This window comes from Theobroma cacao, chromosome 4 (genome assembly GCF_000208745.1).
Source record: "Theobroma cacao cultivar B97-61/B2 chromosome 4, Criollo_cocoa_genome_V2, whole genome shotgun sequence".
NCBI lineage: Eukaryota > Viridiplantae > Streptophyta > Magnoliopsida > Malvales > Malvaceae > Theobroma > Theobroma cacao.
Genome location: NC_030853.1, coordinates 12,920,917 through 12,946,662, shown reverse-complemented (window position 1 = coordinate 12,946,662; position 25,746 = coordinate 12,920,917). Strand labels below are relative to the sequence as shown.

Sequence of the window (25,746 nt, the reverse complement as noted above, 5' to 3'; positions counted from 1 at the left end):
TATTGGAGTATAATTTGAGGTTGATAAGTGAAAAAGTTATAGTTTCTGTATTTTTAGAGCATAGGGGCAAAACGGTAATTTTACCACCCCGAGGGTAAATTGGTAAATTTTCACCCCCAACACTTGTCAAGACCAAGGGATTTTATTCATCATGAAAATGGATAAACATGAGAAATGTGTGGTGGAGAATTAAAGAATTAAAAGTCAAATATTTAAAATTTGAACCAATAAGGAAATGTCATGTGTCATGCTTTTATTATTTTATTGTTTCTTTATAAAAAGGCATAAAAATCAGCCCATTTCTCCCATAGTGGTAGGCCAAACCAGAAGAGAAGAGAAACCAAGGAAGAACAAACCCTAGGTGGGGAAAATCAAAGAGAAAGTGTTGGAATTCAAGGATTTGATCAAGCAAAGGTAAAATTTCTTTGATTTTGTTAGTGATTGACCTTACCCATGCATTTCTCCTTAATTTTCATGGTTGGATTGTATGTTTTCATAGGGAAATCATGGCTGGCCGAATGGGTTTGGTGAGAGAAATGATGTTGGAATTGTTTGATTTTGAGTTATGTTGGTGTTTAGAGTTAGTTAAGTATGTTTAAAAACAAAACAACAAGAAAAGAATCCATTTTCCCCATGATCCTTCAATGGCCGAATCCTATGTGAAGTGTAGAAGTAATGAATTGATTTTGTGATCAAGTGAATTGGTTGAAAAATTGATGAAATGATGATTTATGGTGAGAAAATGGAATGGAAAAATTTTTAGTGATAGTGCACCACAATGGCCAAAATTTTCAAGTAGAATTGTGAGGGTTGTTAGGCTGAATTTTAGATTATTGGAATTGTATTTAGTGAATTGAAATATTAGAAATGAAATGGAGCAATTTGGAGCCAAATCGGACACAATTGTCATTTAATCGGGTAATAGGCCGAATTAGGTCAACACCGTATTTAAGCGGTAGTCGGATAAGTTGCATATCATATCATGTATATACACCGAGCCTAAATTGATTTTATAATGGTCAAGCATTAATGTGGTGAATTATGTATTGTACATTGTGGATAGGTGGTGAGCAAATTACATTGGTAAAAGCACAGAGATTGTACTTGAAGACTAGGACTATGAGTATTTTTACTCCTGATACTGTGAGTAACCTTACTATCGTCTTAGTTATCTAAAGTGATTTTTATCCGATTTTATGATTTTATGGAAAATGGGTTTAAATGGTAAACCTTTATGTTTATAAACAAAATGTGTTTAAATAAAAATATTTTATAAATTGTCTTGAAATTTAATGATGATTTTGAAAATAGAGTAATTGGAGACTCCTGATGTGTTGTAAATTTATGATTTGAATTGATGGCTTATGTTAATGTGTTGGCATGACTGGTTGGGTTGTGTTTTTGGTGAACTGTATGAATTGTTCTGTTTTACATTTACAGGTTGGATAGTATTATCTTAGTCATGTCATGCTGTCAAAATTTTGTTGTATGGTGGATTTAACCTGCTGCAAGGGGTGGGTTTTCTGTGGATCAGCCTATTAGAGGGGCACGAAATCCCGATATATTTTACCTCCATTGGAGAGGCGAGTAGGGTAACTCCCGAGGTTAACTTTAGAGTTCACTTCACGCCAAACCACATCGTGATGATGAACTTCGCTAACGCCAAGGAACGACTATGTTTTTAAAATAAAAACATGATTTATGCATACATAACTTTTTAACAGCCTTGACGGACTCGGTTCGGATAGCCTTCGATCAAGGTAGCCTTGATAATTGGGTATGAAAATGATTTGTGACACGAGCCAAAGTTTTAAGAAATTCATAAGCTATGTTGATTACTCGATTTATATGAATTAATTTTATTTGATTGAAATGAGTTGAAAAGTGATGAATCACAGTATATTAAACTATTTTATCTGTCTCAATTTACTCGGCTTTAGATATTTTAGATGGTATCTGTTTACTCACTGGGATTATATAATCTCATCATCCTCATTTCCACCCATTTTAGGCTCAGTATAGACTGTAGATAGCTGATATCGTCAAAGGCTACAATTGGCTTTACTTCCTCAAAAACTGTAGGTTTGCAACCTTCGTTCATTTTTGTCATTTGGGGGTCCACATGTCATTGTAAATTAAATTTCATACTCTAGTTATCTGTACTACTGTATGTAGGAATTTATTTTGCTTTTATGTTGTAAAAATTATTTTCTCAATGTTTTAAAAATATTGTTTTATGAGAAAATTGAGTATTTTATTCAATATTTTTATTTTATTTTAATAATAATAATTTCATTTTAAATGAAGGTTTTAGATGTTTAAACTTATTTTTGATTATGAATTATGTATTTTGTACTTGCATACTACATTTTTAGCAGATTTCGAGATTTTTGAAGAAAAATGACCAAAATGCCCCTATGAGAAAAAAATTGTTTTTCTATTGTTTTGATTTGGAAAATGTTTATAATCTCTCAAAACATAATTTTAGTGACTAATACTCATAGGGGAAGCGAGAAAAACTGATGTTAAGCCTTGCGAGGTTTCGATTGACATTTCGGGTAAAGAATGTCTATCGGGATGTCGCAGTGGTTGTCACCGGCTCGATGGGAGTTCCGAGTCGTGACATTTTTGATGATGACAAAATACTTTTAGATTAAGAGTGCAATGTCTATGTTCAATATGAATGCTTCAAATCTTTATGCGTAATGAGTTGCTCCCCTTTTGTCAATGCATCTAGTTTTCTTTACGTAATATTCAACAAAACCAAAACTAAGCATCCATGAAGACCTAGAATAAATGAGCATTCAAATGGATATTCAATTTATTTCTCTAATACTCAAGTATTCATGGAACTAAAGAAGAATGAGCATTTGAATAGATGTTCAACATATGCATCAAATACTCATATTTTCAAGAAATATTTGCAAAGTGGTTCCTAGGCATGTCTAAGGTATCGTTAGTCTTCAAGTATCATTCTCAATTATCATCAAGTATTATCAATCATCATCAAACATTCATTATTCATTCTCAATATCAATTAGCCAAGAAGTATCACTCAAGCATTTCCAGGAAATTTCCTAATTCATATATGAAAATAGCAACTCAAGGAGAAATTAAAAAATTATCGTCATTAAGCATTTTTAGTGAGTATTCTTCCAAATTATTTTCAAGCAGTCATTCATCCAAGTCATTTTGAAGCTAGCATTGCAAGATGTATTCTCCAAATTATATATAAAATTGTCAATTCAAGGAGAACTTTCATAAAAGGAATATCATTATTAATGAAGCATGACCAAGCATTTTGCACTAATTTCAATCATGTAAGAGAATATTGTGATCAAGTAATCACTAACATGATTACCAAAAAATAAAATGGTTACCTTCATTAATCATGATTCCAACTTTCACAAACATATAGACATATACGAATTCAAAAAATATGTAACCATTGAAGTTCAAGGTACATGCAATCTCTCAATAATTCATGATTCATGAGTGATATAAATTGTTATAGAATATTGAAAGTAAAGCACTAAACTCATGAATATATTCAAATTGAACATTCAATCATCAATGACTACCAATTATCAAGATTCAAGAAAGAGATATTTAATCAAAGCACATTAGGCATTCATTGCTAGCTAAAGCTATAAGCCATATTTTATTTGACATTTCAAGTTGTTTATGGTGACCTATAAGCTAAAGTTGGATGCACACCAAATCTTTAGATCATGTAAACGTTAAGGCTCAAAGAAGACTATAGTACCCCGTATTTTGATATGATAGCTAATAAAGTTTACAGATACCAATTGATGTTAATTACTGAGTTAAAAAGGGTAATTCAAAAGTGAACCTATGAAATCTCGATCTCTATAGGCACATAACTAGAAGTAAATGCGATAATGCGGACTAGGGGTAATTTCGTAATTTCTCTTGGTGAGCTCCTACGAGTGGGTTTTTTTGATGCTATTAAGGTCTAAATAGGCCTAAGGAATGAATGAATGATGTTTATGATGGTAAATAAATGAAGAAGATAAAAATAATGATAATTTCCACGGTAGCGGTAAAATGGTCATTTTGCATCTCGGGTCCAAATTTTTATGTTTTCGTGAACTCGAGGACTTCTAGACCATTATGGACTTTGTCTCAGTGTCTAAAGAGTAAAAAGTTGAACCAAAGGAAAGAAGAAGACAAAGTTAGCTTATGGAGGGCATTTTGGTAATTTATGTGAGAAATGGATAAGCTTTAGATATAAATATCTAAAGCTCCAGCAAATTTCCAGTAGCTTCTAGCAACTCTTCTTCTTCCTCCCCTCTTTTCTCTCCATTTCATGTTTTATTCATCTTCCATGGAAGCCTCCCATGGTAACCCTAAACCCTGTGTTTTTCTACACCTTTTCATTGTGTTTTTGATACTCTTTCTCTTCTACACCTTAAAAGCCCTTAAAGGTCTTTCCTTGGTATATTTTCTCACTAGTTGGATGGGTGGAGAGAGAGAGGGAGATTTTCCACAATAGCTTGGAAGCTTTTGAAAAGGAATTCAACTATAAAACCCACCAAGGTGAGTAATGAATTAGGTTTAATTTTCAAGTTATTGATAATGGTTGATGATTAGAGTGGTGAGTTAATCTATTGTTGAGATTGTTAATCATTTTTAGAGTGACTAGAGTTGAGTAAACAAATACCCACTTAATGGTAATTGGGAGCTAGTTAGGAATAACAAGTAGAGCTTGATTTAGGAAATAGCTTTTAGAAATGTATTTATGCAAATTGGGTTGGTAGTGATGCTGTGTGTGTGATAGGTTTCAACGAGGCCTCACATGTTTGTTTGAAGCAATAATCGAAGTTAGAATCGATTAAAGAATCAACAAGATCGGTGAGTGAACTTGCATCAAAGTATTTTTGGGAAATATATATGTGTTGGGATGAAGCATTTAAATGATTTTACTTGGTTTTCATTAAATTATGCATGGGAACAAGCCCTTGATAAAATGTTTTGATGTTGTGAAAATGTGAAATGTGTAAAAAGATGAATCCATGTGCTCTTATATTATGTTGGTATGTATATATATGAATATGTGTTGTGTATTGATGAATAATGTTGTGTGATAATGACGACCTAGCTATGTGCGATGTGGGAGTGCACATGAGCTAATGATGACCCGGCTATGTACGAGTAGGGAGTGCGCATAAGCCGATGACGACCTGGCCATGTGCGAGTAAGGAGTGCTCATAAGCCTATGATGATGACCCGACTATGACAATGAATGAAGTGGGGTGGTGTACGTGTTTATATATGTTTATATATGTATATGTGATAGGAAGTTTATGAATATAATATGTGATTGAAATGAATAATGAGAAACTTGACTATTGCCAATGTGTTCACTTTGATGTGCAATATGGTAGGAATGGATTTTGTGGCATGTGAAAATCCCTTAATTGTCATATGCCCTGAATCTCACTACAGCGAGAAACTCTTGGGTGTTGGGGGCACAAACCAGCCCTGTTTCTTGCTGCAGCAAAAAAGAATTCTCTCTGCAGCAAGGAAATTTCCCTGCAGCGAAAACAAATCTCGCTGCAGCGAGAAACTCTCTGGTGGTCCCAAACATTTTGGTGCAGTGTTTCCAATTTGACAAAGATTTGGACTACGTTCCATTCTGAACTGGGAAAAGTGATAAACATCAAAGTTGTACCCCTTCCTCTTATCTTTCTAACGGTATAAAAATCAGGTCAATTAAACTTCTGTAGTAGGAGATATACTAGAAAAACTGAAATATATGCAAACTGAAACTGTTTCTCGCTGCAGCGAGAAACTTGCTGTCTTGCTTGCTACATTGCTTGATTTTGACATATTTTTCACCCATTTAACTTCATGGATTGATCATGGATTTTTGCAACACTATGAGGTTATTAATCAAAGTTTGAAATGAGGGGTTTTTTTAGTAAGAAATTAAATCAATTGCATTATTTTTGAAACAAGTGCATCATGATTTTCAAGTTCTCCTTATCGATTGCTTGTTCCCTTCTTATGTTCACTCACTGAGTTTTATACTCACGTTTTTAAACTTCATGTTTTCAGATTTGGAGGTAGTTGGGACCTAGATTGAGTTGTCCATGTATGCTCGCCCTCTTGGTAGGTACTATGACATCTCAGTAGCTGTACCTTCACTCACAGTCACTCCGCTGACGGTCAAGAGTCTGTTACCTGTGAACACGTATATGTAATGTAATCCGCTAGGATCCATGTTATGAGCCAAATATGTATATTTGATTATTGATGCTACTATGAGTTGGCAAACGGGTGACATTATTTTGATATAATAAAATGGTGAGTATTGGGTCACTATAAAACCTTACTAAAATATTTTTAGTTGAGAATTACAAGATGTGGTTTTAGAAATGATGGTTGGGATTAATGATCGGGATTGTATAAATAGGCTTGCTTGGGCTTAATGGGCTATGCCTATTGGGCCCATGCACCGGTCATAGCCTAAAATTTAGGTTGTGACAAAGACGTAGTTAACATTTAAATGCATATTCAAAATAAATTTCAACCATGTCAACTCACAATATATGCCATGATCAAACTTGACAATTAGATTCATAATCAAAAGCATAGCTCAAGTCAAGTTTAAGACTTCAAACCTTAAGGTCAAGCATAAAGAAAAATCATACAAGCATGTGTTTTGACCAATATAATAGATGAACCAAAATTTATTTTCATGAAGTTCAACAAGTTCATCATGATCAATTTCAAAACTAGAATTAAATAATCAATAATGAAACAATCATTTAAGTACAATCATAAAGCATATTTCAAGAGTTGATCTTAAGATTCATTGTAAAGATTTTTCAATATCAGCACATTAACATTTCATTTCTCAAGACATGATTTTTCAATGTAAGCACATGAGAAATAATAAAATCGAGGACTTATGAACAATTTCTCATTTTTCAAAATTTTCAATTAAACACAAAAAAAAAATAATATCAATATGAGTATCATGCTTAGGAATAGATAGATTTAAGCAATCAAGAAAGTTTCCCCCCTTTTTTTTTTTCAACAATTTTGCAATTTCAAGAACATGTACTTACACCAAATAATCATGAGAATTTTTGTAATGCATTTTTTTGAAAGCCAAGAATCATCTTTGAAAAAGGAAATTCATGGAGAAAAATATTGCAATGGACAAGAAGTGAAGTAAAAAGACATTTTGGAACTCAAAACCTATCCATTTTGGCTTTAGAGCACTCAAGAGTCTACTACATATCCTTTGGGTCCATTTTTTTTTATCATTCCAGCAATATTGTTTGCATTTTGTTCTACAGTAGTCGACTGGCTATGCTAAGGAGTCAATTATGCTTGATTCTTGCATATTGAAAAGCCAGAAAAAGGTGCAAAACATACAATGTTCCAAGGTATAATGATATCAAAACATGGACTTCTGTGAGAGCAATTTAGAATTTCATGTCAACCATGTTTAGAACATCATTTTGGACATATATGATAAAAGGTTCTTCAAGAAAAACATATGAACTCAAATTTTGACTTTTATTGCTCAGTGTTCACAAGTACTAAAAAGTTGAAATGTCATTTGAAGAATCATGTCTCTAACATAAACATGTTCAATTTTCATCATGATGCGTGAATATGACTTATAAAATGTACAACAAGCGTTTAAACAATGTTTAAGCATATTAAGCATCAAATTTAACATTTTCAATAATTTTTCAGCATATAGACAAAAATGCCCTTGAGGTTATTCAAGCATTCATTTGCAATAAGAATAAGATATAATGGCATTTTCAACACAAAGTATACTTGTTTAAGTTATATATCATTAAAATCATTGTAATCTCAAGGATGTCAAACATTGCAAATAGATATGTTCCTTTGCTTGAAAATGCCATCAATGTCAAATTATCACACTCAAAATCATGCTTAAGAATTCCCTTTCAATCAATGTCGCCAATCATAAGAGAAATACCAAGCAACATCGAATTTGTGCAATTTATATAAATATATCAAATCAAGTTTGCTCAACCATGCTATATCATTAAAAACAAAGAATTAATAAATCATTTTCAATCAAGGAGGATAAAAAATTTTTGCAAGAAAATCAATTGATAAAGATGTAATCTTTCTTTTCAAACTTTTCAACTTGAAACATTCAAGATTAGACATGCTTTGTGAAAAATCATGAACTCAATATCACATAATTTTGTTCAATTATGCTTTAAATGATTTATAAAATGTGTAATGAGCATAATGCATCATGTTTATGCATGTCAAGGGTCATTTGCAAATATCTCACAATCATATTTAAAAAATGCCCTTATGACCATTCAAGCTTACAAGCAAGCGTGCACATCCAATAGGAACAAGTCATGAGCATTTTTATTCTGAAACAAACTTGTTCAATTCATAAATCATTCTAAACTTAAAAGATGGTAGCATTTTTCCCATATAAGTTCATTTTGATTTAAAAGTACTAATTAAAGTAGTCAAAATTTTCAAGCTCATTATCAACTATCTTGAATTATTTAAGCAAGTTCTAGAATGTAAATCAAGATTGTTCAAATGGTCAACTTATGTTAGGCACAAGAAAATCTAGGACAAATTTTTTTTAACTCAATTTTTCTTATTTTAGGCTACTTGAAGAGTTGTGAGCGTAAGTCATCAAGTATGCTCATATTTCTATCACATTATCCAACCTTTTATATTTCAAAATTATGATCAGAAATCATTTTTCCTCAAAGAAGTAGTATGGAAACAATTTCACAAAACATGAGAAAATTTTATAGAAACAAATTTCCATAATCAAGCAATCTTATTAAAACAATTTTCTCAAAATAAGGATGATGATATATTCAAGATCAAATATAAGTACAGACTCAATCTTTAGATTCATACTTCTTTGCTACTTATAGCATGTATCATATCAAATCAAGTTGCATAGCCAAGATTGATCGATAAAACTCAAAGAATTATGCACATAATATTCAAGCAAGAATAGGCAACCAAAATTTTCAATTTAGAAAAGCAAACAACTTTAGAAACCAAGCCAAATGAATGAAACATTAGATAAATAAGTAATCAAGATTCTCATTAAAAAGAAGTTTTAGCATAGAGATCACCATTTTCCTTTACGTGTGACTAGATAGCATTCATTCTTCAAGAATTGTTCCTCCTTGCTTTAGCACACCTACAAGAGACATTTTTCATTTGATCTTTGGTATCCAAATTGCTTTGGATCCTTGAAAATTAGTCTCATCACACAAAATTCCTTTTGAAACCCACACTTTTCTAAATTTATAAGGTAAACATTTTCTAATCGGACAAGTGTATAAATAATAACTAAAAAATGTGCAATAATTGCATTTGGTCATTTTGGAAGATGAGGAATTCATGAAAGCCTTTTGTTTCTCATTCAATAAATCTTCAATTTTTTTTTTCTAAAATATTAATTTTCAGTTGGTAAGCTTTAAAATCCTTTTCCAAATTTTATTTTCTTTTTCCAAGTCAATTTTTGCTTTTATCAAAAATTCATTTGAAACATCGAGTATGGAAATAATTTTCTTGTGCTTCATATTCATTTTCTCAAACTCAAATGCTAAATCCTCAAAAGCATCATGCAATTCATCAAAAGCATCATGCAATTCATCAAAAGCATATGAATTAAGTTCACAAGCTGAAAACATTACCTTTATCTCTTCAAGAGCCATGAGGCATAATTCAATTTAATTTGAAGATTCATCTTCACTTGATTCCTTGTCTACATTTTCCAAGTCGCTTGTTAAGCACTTATTCTCACAAGACTTTTCTTCCAATTCCTTCTACTTTTTTGTTTCTCCATATAACTCTTTTAATTTTTTCCAAATTTTCTTGGCACTTTTGCACTTGAACACTTTATTGTATTCTCTATAATCAAGCGCACAAATGAGAGTGTACATGGCCTTAGAGTTAATTTGTGCTCTCCTTATTTCAACTTCTGTCCACATATTTCTATTTTTGGGAGTTTTCTCACCATTTACTGAATTTGTAATCATAGGAATGAAAAGACCATTGGTAATGACATCCCATATCTCATAGTCATAAGCCTTAACATAAATGAATATTCTAATACTCTAACAAAAATAGTTTGATCCATCAAATAGAGGTGGTCTATTTGTGGATTGACCCTCAGCAAGAAAAAATTTTTGTAGAGCCATTTGGATATCTTTTAAGGATGTTAAGCCTTAAAAATGAGGGTTAGGCTCTGATACCACTTGTTGGTTTAAAGAGCGTGCTAGAGGGGGGGGGGGTGAATAGCACTTTTGGAATGATACTAAAATTTCTTTCAAGTCAAGAGCTAATTAAAGGAATTGAAAAATAAAAGTTTAAAGCTTGCTGGAGGAATGATTTAAGTGCTAAGTGTAAGAAAAAAATAAAATAAGGTAGACAAAACACAATATTTTATAGTGGTTTGGTCCCCTTGACCTATATCCACTACCTTAATCTCCCATTCAAGAATTTTCAAACCAATTTACTAAAATCAGTGGAATTCCCAAGCTTCCACCAAGCTTTTACAATGGCATTTCACAAGCTCAGCCACAACCTTTAACAATGGATTTTCACGGGATCAACCAAAACTCAAAATGGCTTTTCATAGGCTCAGCCACAACCTTTAGCAATGGTTTTTCCCAAGATCAACCAAAACCCAAAACTAACTTTTCTAAGGCTTAGTTAGAACGTACCACAACAACTAAGCTAACCCAAGCTTGATCAACCCCTTAGAGTGTCTCTCACACTCTAAGTAAACAGAAAATAAAGAAAAGATGAAGTACAATTGATCACCTAGAGGATCTAAGATGTACAAAGTTAAGCTCAAATAATTTTTCAAAAGATGAGAGTCAAATACTAGTGTAAAGAGAAGGTTCTTGGTCTTCTAATCTAAAAATTTCTTTGGATAACTTCTCTATCTAATTTTTGACTGTTGGAAAGGCTTTAAATACTTGACAAAATCACTTCTGGCCGTTGGAGACAAGAAAATAGCCTATTTCTTGCCGTTATTTTGTCCTTTGCTGCTTAATTTCAAATTTTTNAACCTTAGCAATCGGTTTTCCCAAGATCAACCAAACCCAAACTAACTTTTCTAAGGCTTAGTTAGAACGTACCACAACAACTAAGCTAACCCAAGCTTGATCAACCCCTTAGAGTGTCTCTCACACTCTAAGTAAACAGAAAATAAAGAAAAGATGAAGTACAATTGATCACCTAGAGGATCTAAGATGTACAAAGTTAAGCTCAAATAATTTTTCAAAAGATGAGAGTCAAATACTAGTGTAAAGAGAAGGTTCTTGGTCTTCTAATCTAAAAATTTCTTTGGATAACTTCTCTATCTAATTTTTGACTGTTGGAAAGGCTTTAAATACTTGCAAAATCACTTCTGGCCGTTGGAGACAGAAAATAGCCATTTCTTGCCGTTATTTTGTCCTTTGCTGCTTAATTTCAAATTTTTGACAGTGAGCTTTTAGTTGACTAACCATACTTCTTAGTCGATTAAGTTTTCTCTGTCTCGTAATCAAATTATCTAACGGTGAGCTTTTAGCTGGCTAACTATACTTCTTCGTCGATTAAGTATTCTCTATCTTGCAATATGCTTTATTCTGTTAATCGATTAAGAAAGACTTTGATTAATTAAGAGCATATTGTTTCTAGAGCAACCAGCTTCACCAACTTTTCTTTGTTTGATTAATTCTTCTCTTAGCTTGGTAACGTTGATCTTCCATCTCCCCTAAACAATCATGAGATATGTTAGTCATTTGAGACTTCTTGAATTGTTCTTCACAAATTTGACTGCCTTTATTTTGGATCTTCATTTTTGGATTTTAGCTAACTAACTCCCTTGGTTAATCGACTAAGAGGCTTCTGTTTGTATCCAGCACCCGCTTAACTGATTAAATCTTGTGTTAACCAGTTAAGACTTTTCTGTCTGTCTTTAGTGTAGCACTCATAATTTCTTTAATCGATTAAAGATTTGTGTTAATCGGCTAAGACTAACCTGTCTTCATTAAAACTCTTTCTTCTTTGCTTGTTTAATCAATTAACTCATCTTGCAACTAAACAAGCATCTTGACTTGCTTTCAAATACCAAATACATTAATGAATTTAAGCTTTCTCCTACACACTTAAACAATATAAATAGACACCAATGAATGGGATTATTTTGCTATCATGAAAAATATATAGAGTCAACATTTTCTATCTCTTATTTTTGATGATGATAAAGCACTCCTAGAGTAAGAGTGCAATGTTTATGTTCAATATGAATGCTTCAAATCTTTATGCATAAAGAGTTGCTCCCCCTTAGTCAATGCATCTAGTTTTCTTTACGTAATATTTAACAAAACCAAAACTAAGCATCACACACATAAATTAAACATGAAGACCTATCAAACTCTATTTAACTTAGTCTTCCCTCTCTCTTTTTACTTTTTCATCATTAAATAAGATATTCAAAACTCCCCCTTAATGAGTGCATCTAGATTTTTCTTTAGTCTTTAAATCAGACTTAATGAATGAGAATCGTAAGCACTCATACACCTAAGTCATACAACCTTATAGATATAGTTCAATAACTTCAAGAGTCAAACTTGTGTCTATGTAGGAACAAATGTATGGGAGTTAAATCATTTTAAGAACTTGTCAAGGATCACTCAAATGATGTTTAAGCAAATTTGATCATTTTGTCATAATCAAAATTGTAATAATTTTAAAGCTAACAGCATATAGGTAGAATATTTGATTAATGCTGAGTTTAATATAATCAACTCAACCTGATCTATGACATGATTCATTTTCAAACACATGTATGCCTTGAAACATGAGTTAAAATTAGTGTACATGGCATGCGTAAACGGTGTATGAAAAACCTATTTAAAGGCTGCTCAAAGTCATTTATCTTTTCCAAACCAAGGGCCCAAGGATGATCCCTAATGGTTTAGGGTCGGTCCTATGAGACCTTGATCTTTATAGACTCGTAGCTAGAAGTAGATGTGATATCACGAAGTAGGGGTAATTTCATCATTTTCTTAGTGAACCCCTAGAAGTATGCTTTCAAACAATATTAAGGCCTAAGCAGGCCTAAGGCATAAATGAATGATGAAAATAAGGATAAAATGACGGAGGAAATAGAAATAATGATGACTTTCAAGGTAGGGCCAAAATGGTCATTTTGCACCTTGAGCCTAAATTTTTAAGTTTTTGTGAACTAGAGTATTTTTAGACTATTATGGACTTTGTTTCAGTGTCAAAAGAGTAAAAAGGTTGCACAAAGGATGGGTGGAAAACAAAGCCACCATGTTAAGGGCATTTTGGTAAATTCAGTGAAAATTTGGATTAACTTGAAGCATAAATATCTAAGCTCCAACAACTTCTAACAACTTCTCCTTCTTAATCCCAACCCTTTTCACGTTTTCTTCATAATCCATGGGAGGAAACCTTGAATCCTCTAAAAATCTCTCATAGAAAGTCCAAGTTTCATGCTTTTGCCCACTCCTTCATAGGGTTTTTCATGCTCTTCCACTTTTACACCGCAACAACCTTCAAAAGTCCTTCTTAAGTACATTCACTCACTAATTGGACGTGTAGAGAGAGAAAGAGTGATTTCCCTTATTAGCTTGGAAGAATTTTTAAAAGAAATTCAATTACAAATCCACCAAGGTAAGTGAACTTGTATTTAAAATATTTTAAGAAATGTATTGGTATTTGGATGAAGCATGTGAATGATTCTTATTTGATTTTCCTTAAAGATTATGCATGGGAACAAGCCTTTATTAAAACGTTTTATGTTGTGAGTGTGCAATATGATGAATCCTTGTGCTCCTATAGGATGTTGATATATATATATATATGTGTGTGTGTGTGTGTGTGTGTTGTGTAGTGATAGTTAATATTATGCAATAAATGTAACCGTGTGTGTGTGCGATGTGTGGGAAGCACATGTCGATAATGAAGGGTACGGGAGTGTGGATGATGATATTGTTTATGCATGATGTGGGGGATGCACACGGCGGAATTAGTTGTACATCATGTGGGGGGGATTGTGAGACCTTGATCTTTATAGACTCGTAGCTAGAAGTAGACGTGATATCACGGACTATGGGTAATTTCGTCATTTTCTTAGTGAGCCCCTAGAAGTATGCTTTCAAACAGTATTAAGGCCTAAGTAGGCCTAAGGCATAAATAAATGATGAAAATAAGGATGAAATGATGAAGGAAATAGAAACAATGATGATTTCCAAGGTAGGGGCAAAATGGTCATTTTTCATGTCGAGTCAAAATTTTTAAGTTTTCATGAACCTGAGTATTTCTAGACTATTATGGACTTTATCTCAGTGTCAAAAGAGTAAAAAGATTACATAAAGGATTAAAGGAAGACAAAGCCAACTTGTTAAGGGTATTTTCGTAATTTAAGTGAAGTTTGGATAAGCTTAGGCTATAAATATCTCATTTCTCCAGCAGCTTCCTCATTTTTCCAGTAGCTTCTTGTTCTTCTTCCTCCTATCTCACGTTTCTTCATCTTCCTTGGAAGCCTCCCTTAAAGCTTCCACAACTCTCTCTCTCTCTCTCTCTAGCTTCAATTTTCATGCTTTTGAGCACTTTTTCATAAAACCTTTTATGCTCTTTCACTCTCTCACCTTAAAAACCTCAAAAGTCTTTGTTCAACACTTTCTCTCACTAGTTGGAAGTTTTAGAGAGAGAAAGAGAGACTTGTCATAGTAGCTTGAAAACTCTTGAAAAGGAGTTCAACTATAAGTCCACCAAGGTGAGAGATGAGTTAGGGTTGATTTTAGGTGGTTAGAGATGGCTAATAATTAGAATTGTGGGCTGTTATATTGTTGATGGTTATATTGTGTGTGATGGTTCCAACGAGGCCTCACATGTTCGTTTGAAGCAATAATCGAAGTTAGAGTCAATTAAAGATTCAACAAATACCCGTGAGTGAACTTGCATCAAAGTGTTTTCAAGAAATACATATGTGTTGGGATGAAGTATTTAAATGATTTTACTTGGCTTTTCATTAAATTATGTATGGGAACAAGCCCTTGATAAATTGTCTCTATGTTGTGACATGTGGCTGTTATGGATTCATGTACTACTACATTATGTTGGTGTATATATATAGATGTGTGTGTGTGTGTGTGTTGTGCGTTGATAGTTGATATTGAGTGATAATTATAACCGTGCATGTGCTCGATGTGGGGGTGCACATGTTGGTGATGATAGGGTGCGGGAGTGTGGATGATGATATTTCCTATGTGCGCGATGTGGGGGAGCAAATGATGGCATTAGTTGCGCGCGATGTGGGGGAGCACACAATGATGATGATATTGCCTTTGTGTGCGATGTGGGGGAGCACACAATGGTGATGATATTGCCTATGTGGGGGATGTGGGGGAGCACACAAACATGATGATATTGAAATGTGCAAATAGGGAGTGCACATGACGATGAATGAAGTGGGGTGGTGTACGTGTTTATCTATGTTTATATATGTATATGATAGAAAGTTTATGATTATAATATGTGATTGAAATGAATATTGAGAAACATGATTAATGTCAATGCGTTCATTTTGATGTACGAAATGGTAGGAATGGATTTTGTGGCATGTGAAAATCCCTTAATTGTCATCTGCCTTGAATCTCGCTGCAGCGAGAATACATTCTCACTACAGCAAGAAACTCTCGGGTAGTGGGGGCACAAACCAGCCCTGTTTCTCGCTGCAGCGAAATTCCTCGCTGCAGAGAGAAACTCTCGGGTGGTTCCAAAATTCTGGTGCAGTGCTTTCACTTTGATGAAGATTTTGACCACCTTTCAGTCAGAACTGGGCAAAGTGGTAAACATAAAAGTTGTAGCCTAGCCTCTTAGCTTTCTAATGATTAGAAAATCATGTCAATTGGACTTTTGTAGTGAGAGACATTCTTGAAAAATTGAAACATAGGCCAACAGACAATGTTTGTCGCTACAGTGAGAAACTTGCTATCATGGTTGCTACCTTGCTTGATTTTGACATATTTTTCACCCATTTAACTTCATGGATTGATCATGGGTTTTTGCAACACTATGAGGTTATTAATCAAAGTTTGAAATGAGGGGTTTTTAGTAAGAAATTAAATCAATTGCATTATTTTTGAGACAAATGGATCATGATTTCCAAGTTCTCCTTATCGATTGCTTGTTCCTTTCTTATGTTCACTCACTGAGTTTTATACTCACATTTTTAAACTTCATGTTTTCAGATTTGGAGGCAGTTGGGACCTAGATTGAGTGTCCACGTATGCTCATCTTCTTAGTAGGTATTATGGCATCTTAGTAGCGGTACCTTCACTTAAAGTCATTCTGCTAATGGTTGAGAGTCCTTTGTCTGTGTACACGTATATGTAATGTAAACTACTAAGAGTCATGTTATAAATGAAGTATGTATATATTGGATTATGCTCTTATGAGACGGCAATGAATGACAATACTTTGAGATAACACAAATATGAATATTTGGTTGCTATAAAATATTATTGAAACATTCATCATAGAGAATTACAACACATGGTTTTAAAAATGATGGATGGAATGAGGAACCGAATCTCATAAAGAGGCTTGCTTGGGCCTAGTGGGCTATGCCCACTAAGCCTAGGCACCGGTCATAGCCCGTAATTTAGACTGTGACAGAGGTGGTATTAGAGCCCTAGGTTTAGTCGAGTCCTAGGGATTCTCGTGTCAGTCAGCGGAGTTATCGGAGTTAATGTAGAGTCTTGTTTATGGTTTGTGACTGCAACATAATTCATAGATAGGAGGTTATATGAACTCCTATTCCTAGTAACCTACATTATTGCTAACATTATGCAAAGGTCATAAGTGGTGCCGTTGTCTGGGTTTGAGATACCACCCGAGACACGAGTTGTTGTTGGAAAGATTTTAAGGAAATGCTCCTAATGAAAGGTTAATGTAATAACAAATCCCTTCGATTAAAGATGGAGGAAATTGGAGCTAGACTAATTGGTCCGTAATGACTTATTCATTCAGTGGAGTTATAATTTAAGCCCATAATTGTCAATGGGAAGAAATTGGATCATTATTGAGGTCAATATAAAGGAACACGTACGGTAATGGTAATAAGGGGCACATTTTGACTGGAATGAATAGTGATGGTTGTAATTTACTTGGAGTGTATAGATCTAAGCATTGAGGAAGGTGTAAACTGATGTTTATGTGCACGAAGGTAAGTGCACTATGTTAAATGAGCTTGTCATGCCCCTATAGAAATGGTGTGGGCTTTTGAAATATTTTGTAAGCGTATAAGTGTCGACTATGTGCATAGCAGCTTAGATGGAGCTGGTTTCGATTTCAATTAAGTAATTGCAAGATCCCAATGTTCGATTTGAACTATTATGGTTTATAGTTATAAGTACATCAATTAGCTTAAGGGTGAAATTCAGTGACTATTATAATTGATTTATGGTCATCAAGTGAGAGGTTGGCAAACAAATTTTCTCTAAGGAGGAGCATGAACTTTGTTATGCTGTGCGTGAGGTCAAAGGATTAAAGGACTAGTTATGGATTTGATAGCTTGAAGTTAAATGACTGAAAGATGTCGCATCTAGTCTAAATGCCATATGGAGTTCTATATTTGAGTTTGATATACGAATTGCTTTAACGATCAATTTAAAAGTCTATTGGGTTCAGTATGCATTAAAATGTTATGCTAAAGGTATACAATTGTTAGTAGTGGAATATGCCTAAAAGATGATCTTGGCATACCACAAAAGGGTGAAATGTGGAGTAGACATGTCGAAATTGAGGAAAGTAAGAAAAAGGTTCTTACATATGGTAATGGATGTTGACATTTAAATGAATGTGTATATGTATATGTGGAGTTACTCATGTCATTGGTGGCAACAAAGAATTGTTCTTAGCGATTTGAGATTTGAACACAATATGCTTGATGGGTTGCATAGGTGGTATTATAAGATACTAAAGTGACATAACATGCGCTATTGGAAATAATTATGAAAATGGGAAAAGAATAAATTTTAGAATTTTGAAGTAATGATGTGAGCATAAGTAGACTGATCAAGATAGACAAAATTCATGATGATACTAAGTTGAAGTGGTTCAATTATTTGAGTTATAAGATAAGAAAGACAACTAGTTGTGAATACTAAGGAATTGTGGAACACTAGAAGCAGTGAATAATTATGTGTGCGGTGTTATACATACATGATGAATTCATTATACAACATGGAAAGATGTCCTAAGGTGGGATTTATTGATTGGTGACAAGTGTTGAGGGATGAGATGAATTTGAAAATATTGGCTTGGCCTATTATATATGATAAACCTACGAGAAAATAAATGGCTATGGGAATTGTGACGTAACCTTGGAGGAAAATCAAATGGTCGAGGATGATCAGTGTAGTAACCTTAAATGTAGATGAATAACATTGATTAAGTAAACCCCAACAACCACCACGCCACCGTGCTAGGAGCACCTCATGTCTAGGATGTATGAATAAAATGCGAAGGGCGAGAAGCTGAACTATGGTCATTTGGACTTGATGTTAAGCTTCATTAATTGGAGTTTTAAGGTTTTGGAAAAGTATTTATATGAATGAATTAGAAAGTTTCTTTATTGCCTTATATATTGGCATGTAGGTAAATGAGACAAGAGATTAAGCCTTGTTAAAGGCTAAGGAAATAGTGAATGAAAAGTAAGGTAAATAATGGGAGAAATATGGATGTTGTTATGATGAACATAACAAGCTTAAGAATAATCAATGCAAATATACTAAGATAGTTGTGTGGTCCAAATTAAGGACAAGGACGCCTTGGGAGATTTGAAAATAATGTCCGTTGGAACCGATGAGGTGAAATGTCATTGAGCATACATTAGATTGTTAAAGTTATAAGTGGTTTTTGAAGGTAAGCTTTTGATTGTTTAAGTCCTCAACTGAATTCCACCAAAAGATGTGTTTAAGTGTTTCGAAAGTGTATTGAAAATCATAAGAGAATATATTAGTTAACTTGCCATAAAAGATCGAAATGTCATGGCCATGAGAGGCTCGTGAGCAATCAAGCAATGTATAAGTAAATGTGCAAGGGAGTTATGATTGATAGATGAGGGTAGAACTTTAATGATGGGACAGTGTTCACTGCTTTAGATATTGAACCATAAGTTATGGGCTTGTATCCACTTTGTGAATACTTTGGTGAAATAATTCGAAAGAGTTCTCACAATGTGAACACATTAAAGCTCAAGGAGCTAATAGTTATATAGCGATGTTGGTGCTCGTGATTGATATGTCGCGTAATACAAAAGTACGCTGTAAGTCTAAGAATGTTCGAAAATGTTGGTTTAAGACAATGATTGTCTTGCCATTATGTAGACCTGATAATGCTACGGTCTTGATACACTTGTGGAGGTAGAGTATACAATGGTAAAAGTATTTCCCTCACATGTTTTATTTCATTTTGAGTAATTATCAAAGTAAAGTACCTGATAAGGGTAAGCAAGGATTGAACTATGCTTTAAATGCTTAGTGAATAATGGCAATATGCTCTAGTTAATTGATATTACCCTTAGTAAGGAAATAGCAGTACACAACAGGATTCGTAGAGATCTACTTGGGAAAGAGATGATGATTGGATATTTCAAGTAAGCATGTACGAGTAAAGATTTTGGTAATAAGCCATGATTTAGAGTCAGGATACAAGAATAAGAATTTGGACCAAGCAATATCAAGATGACGTAAGAATATAACATATATGTTGGAAGTATGAAAGACAATTAAGAAGTGAAGATGAATTTTAAGAATTGTGGTATTGTATAAATGCGATGATCAAGTAAAGATAAATTTTGGAAAGATCAACAAAATAGTAAAGCATACACAGATGTTGGATGGTAATTTGATGAAAATGATAATTGGTGATTGTGACATGTTTATGACAATGTGATGCAAGGATGCATGGTATGATAGAGTTTATACATAGAATTGAAAATGATAAGAAAAGAGTATAAGCATGTAAATTATATGAAGTTATGCATATGCACAATGAGAATCTGTGTGGATTACATAAGAACTAATTTATGGTAGGATGTGAAGTAAATGGTGATTTAAACATTAGAAGGGGTAATTTGGAGTTGATTATACTCTAATATTCATGGATTATGCTTGACCTATGGGAATGAACTTTGGTTATGGATTAGAATGAATAGAGGAAATTTAGTTCGAAGTAGTTGACAAGGGTCCCTACATATAGTGATGGATGATGATTCTTAAATGTGTATGTACATACACAAATACATATATATATATATATATATATATATATATATATNAGTGATGGATGATGATTCTTAAATGTGTATGTACATACACAAATATATATATATATATATATATATATATATATATATATGGAGATGATTATGTGATTAATTAAAGTGAAGAATTATTTATAGTGATTTGAATTTTGAATTTGACATGTTTAATGAGTTGTATAGATGACACGATGATGAGAGTTACCATTAGAAATTGAGCTATGTGAAGAAAGAAGAATTCGGGAGCAAAAGAGAAAGAAAGGATATTAAGGAATTGGAATCTATGTCATGGTTAAGCCATACTAATGGATTAATATGATTAAGATGTAAGGATTAATAAAGTGTTATATCATAGTTAAATTAGACTTCAACGAAGCACTAGTGCAACGGATGGAGAATAAACGATGATAGTACCCTAATGCAAGTAATTGGAGGAATTGATTCAGAAGATGAAACTTAACTTTGTTAATAATGATTTAACCTATGAGGAGCAACCAGTGGCTATCCTTGATAAGCAAGTCAAAAAGCTCCGTTCAAAGGAAGTAGCATCAATGTAAGTGTTATGGCGAAACCACACCAGTGAGGAGGTAATGTGGGAAGCCGAAGAAGGGATGCGAACAAAGTATCCGCACCTCTTTAATATATAAAGGTATGCTACCTTATAGCTCGATTTAAATTCAGGGACCAAATTTCTTTTAGTGGGGGAGAATGTGAGACCTTGATCTTTATAAACTTGTAGCTAGAAGTAGACATGATATCACGGATTAGGGGTAATTTCGTCATTTCCTTAGTGAACCCCTAGAAGTATGCTTTCAAACATTATTAAGGACTAAGTAGGCCTAAGACATAAATAAATGATGAAAATAAGGATAAAATGACGAGAAAAATAGAAACAGTGATGATTTCCAAAGTAGGGGCAAAATGGTCATTTTTCATCTCAAGTCGAAATTTTTAAGTTTTCATGAACCCGAGTATTTCTAGACTATTATGGACTTTATCTCAGTGTCAAAAGAGTAAAAAGGTTGCACAAAGGATTACAGGAAGACAAAGCCAACTTGTTAAGAGCATTTTCGTAATTTAAGTGAAGTTTAGATAAGCTTAGGCTATAAATATCTCATTTCTCCAGCAACTTCCTCGTTTTTCCAGCAGCTTATTATTCTTCTTCCTCCCATCTCACGTTCTTTCATCTTCCATGGAAGCCTCCTTTAAAGCTTCCATCACTTTCTCTCTCTAGCTTCAATTTTCATGCTTTTGAGCACTTTTTCATAGAACCTTTTGTGCTCTTTCACTCTCTTACCTTAAAACCCTCCAAAATCTTTGTTTAGTACTTTCTCTCACTAGTTGGAAGTTTTAGAGAGAGAAAGAGAGACTTGCCATAGTAGCTTGAAAACACTTGAAAAGGAGTTCAACTATAAGCCCACCAAGGTGAGAGATGGAGTTAGGGTTGATTTTAGGTGGTTAGAGATGGCTAATAATTAGAATTATGGGCTGTTATATTTTTGATGGTTATATTGTGTGTGATAGGTTCCAACGAGGCCTCACATGTCCGCTTGAAGCAATAATCGAAGTTAGAGTTAATTAAAGATTCAACAAATACTAGTGAGTGAACTTGCATCAAAGTGTTTTTGAGAAATACATATGTGTTGGGATGAAGCATTTAAATGATTTTACTTGGCTTTTCATTAAATTATGTATGGGAACAAGCCCTTGATAAATTGTCTCTATGTTGTGACATGTGGCTGTTATGGATTCATGTACTACTACATTATGTTGGTGTATATATATATATGTGTGTGTGTGTGTGTGTTGTGCATTGATAGTTGATATTGAGTGATAATTATAACCGTGCATGTGCTCGATGTGGGGGTGCACATGTTGGTGATGATAGGGTGCGGGAGTGTGGATGATGATATTGCCTATGTGCGCGATGTGGGGGAGCAAATGATGGCATTAGTTGCGCGCGATGTGGGGGAGCACACAATGATGATGATATTGCCTTTGTGTGCGATGTGGGGGAGCACACAATGGTGATGATATTGCCTATGTGCGTGATGTGGGGGAGCACACAAACATGATGATGTTGAAATGTACGAGTAGGGAGTGCACATGACGATGAATGAAGTGGGGTGATGTATGTGTTTATATATGTTTATATATGTATATGTGATAGAAAGTTTATGATTATAATTATGATTATATATGTCAATGTGTTCATTTTGATGTGCGATATGGTAGGAATGGATTTTGTGGCATGTGAAAATCCCTTAATTATCATCTACCCTGAGTCTCACTGTAGTAAGAAACTCTCGGGTAGTGGGGGCACAAACCAGCCCTGTTTCTCGCTGCAACAAAAAAGAATTCTCGCTGTAGCGAGAAACTCTCAGGTGGTTCCAAAATTCTGGTTCAGTGCTCTGACTTCAATGAAGATTTGGACTACCTTCTGCTCAGAACTGGGAAAAGTGGTAAACACAAAAATTGTAGCCTATCCTCTTAGCTTTCCAATGGTTGAAAAATCATGTCAATTAGATTTATGTAGTGAGAGATATACTTGAACAACCGAAACATATGAAAAACCAAGAATGTTTCTCGCTGCAGCGAGAAACTTGCTGTCATACTTGCTACCTTGCTTGATTTTGACATATTTTTCACCCCTTTAACTTCATTGATTGATCATGGGTTTTTGCAACACTATGAGACTATTAATTAAAGTTTGAAATGAGGGGTTTTTAGTAAGAAATTAAACCAGTTGCATTGTTTTTGAAACAAGTGTATCATGATTTCCAAGTTCTCCTTATTGATTGCTTGTTCCTTTCTTATGTTCACTCACTAAGTTTTATACTCACGTTTTTAAACTTCATGTTTTCAGATTTAGAGATAGTTGGGACCTAGATTGAGTGTCCATGTATGCTTGTCTTTTTGGTAGGTACTATGGCATCTCAGTAGCGGTACCTTCACTTAAAGTCACTCCACTGACGGTTGAGAGTCTTTTATATGTATACATGTATATGTAATGTAAACTACTAAGAGTCATGTTATAAATGAAGTATGTATATGTTGGATTGATGATGATGCCTTTATGAGACGGAAATGAATGACAATACTTTGAGATAACACAAATATGAATATTTGGTTGCTATAAAATATTACTAAAACATTCATCGTAGAGAATTACAACACATGGTTTTAAAGATGATGGATGGAATGAGGAATGGGATCTCATAAAGAGGCTTGCTTAGGCCTAGTGGGCTATGCCCACTAAGCCCATGCGCCGGTTATAGCCAGTAATTTATGCTGTGACATGGATGCACATGATGACTCCAGTTTTGTGCACGATGTGGGTTTTGCACATGAGCAGGGTGAGGCGGTGGTGGTGTATCCGCTTATGTATATATATATTTACTATATAGAGAGGTTTGGAATTAATATGTGATTACATTGACTATTGAAACTTGATTATTGTCAATGTGTTTAATTTGATGTTCAATATGGTAGGAATGGACTTTTTGGCATGTGAAAACCCTTTTATTTTCATCTACTCTAAATCTCGCTACAGCGAAAATAGATTATCGCTGCAGTGAGAAACTTTCTAGTTGTGGGGCGTGAACCAGCCCTACTTCTTACTGCAGCGAGAAACTCTCGGGTTGGGAAGTTGGCTGTAGTCCTATAACTTGCTATAGCGGGAATACATTTTCGCTACATCGAGATGTCTACAAGTGGTTTCGTTGCAGCGAGAATTCATTCTCGCCACAGCAAGAAACATTTTGTCATGCTTGCTACCTTGTTTGGTTTCAGCCCTATTTTCCACTTTGTTAACATCATAGTTGATCATGGACTTCCAACATCAAGGAATTAATTAATTACATTTGAAATGAGGGGTTTTAGTGAGAAACCTTTGGCCAGCTAATGAATTGAGCCTAAATTTCACTGCAGCGAGAATGCCTTTTCACTGTAGTGAGGATCAGTCATTTCGCTCGACTTGCTTGAATGCTACTAAAGTTTTTACTCCTCAAATTCTTTGTTATGCATGGATCCTTCAACATCAAGTGATTAATCAATTAAGGGTTTTTAATGAGGGGTTTTAATAAGAACTAAATTAAATTGCATTGTTTTTGAAAATAAGTGCATCATGATTTCTTTAAACTTTTCGTATCGCTTGCTTGTTCCATTCCTTCATTCACGCACTGGGTTTATACTCACTGTTTTAAACTTTATGTTTTCAGATCAGGAGGCAGTCGGTAACTAGGTCGAGGTGTCCTTGTAGATTTATCTTCTTGGTAGGTATCTCGGCATTCAATAGCTGTACTTTCACCCGGGTCTCTCCGCTGGAAGTCAAGTATCTCTTTTGTTGTGTTTAGACAATATATGTATATTTTGATTGGTAATGCCACTATGAGTTGGCAATGGTTAACATTATTTTGAATTGGAATTATGAAATGTGACTTTAATAGTTTTTGATGGAATGATGAACAGGTCATATAAATAGGCTTGCTTGGGCTTAGTGGGCTATGCCTATTAGGCCCATGCGTCGGTCATGGCCCGAAATTTGGGTCGTAACAAACTTGGTATCAAAGCCCTAGGTTGTTTAGGTCCTAGCACTTCTTTTTGTTGGTCCGGCGGAGTGTCGAGTCTTTATGTGGAAACTTCGGTTGTGAAATGTGAACCGCTGCACATTTTACAACAGAGGGACCGCATAGATTCTCTATCTTAGAAACCACCTTTTTCCTTAGATATGATTACAATTGTAAAATGTGTTTAATAACAAGTATTTGATCTTGTCTAAGTAAGAATACCGCCTAAGGCAAGAGCCGCCTCAAGACGGATAGGGGAGCAAGATGCTCCTAATGAGATGACAAATAGGCAATGGGCATCCACCCTTAGGAGGCGAGGTAGACGTGGTGAGACCACTAGGTCGGTGAGGGCGGATACTGTCACGACCCGGAACCTTCCTTGGACCCATGACAACCGCCGCGACTCTCGATGGACACTCATTACTTGAAATGCCAATCGGAACCCCGCAAGGCTTACGTATCAGTTTCTTGCCTTTCCTGTGAGCATCGTTGTTAAACATTCCGTTTTAAACAATTACCAGTCGTTTCCGGCTCAAGTAAATCAAAAGACAAAAATTATTTTATTTATTTATATATATTTTTGTTTTTAAAAGGATTTATTGACAAATATTACTATTCAAAATATTGATTAAAATATAGTATTTTTATATAAAACAATATTTATAAAAACACGTGTAAGTAATCTTTTGTAACGTGGAAGTAAAATAAATTTATACATACAATAATTTACAAAGTTATAATGTACAATAATAATTACAATGACAAGTGGCCCATAAATACACCAAGTGTTGGTGATAGTAATCTACTGTCTGT

The 25,746-nt window shown here is 34.1% G+C and overlaps 1 long non-coding RNA gene across 2 annotated transcripts; it reads left to right on the top strand.

The window, feature by feature from the left end:
• Positions 378-6,116, top strand: LOC108661781. 2 transcript variants are annotated; one of them, XR_001927588.1, is made up of 3 exons: positions 378-414; positions 1,064-1,143; positions 6,082-6,116. It is a non-coding gene; the product is annotated as an uncharacterized LOC108661781 (long non-coding RNA). The 2 variants fall into 2 exon arrangements; XR_001927587.1 differs by lacking the exon at positions 6,082-6,116 and adding an exon at positions 1,441-1,564.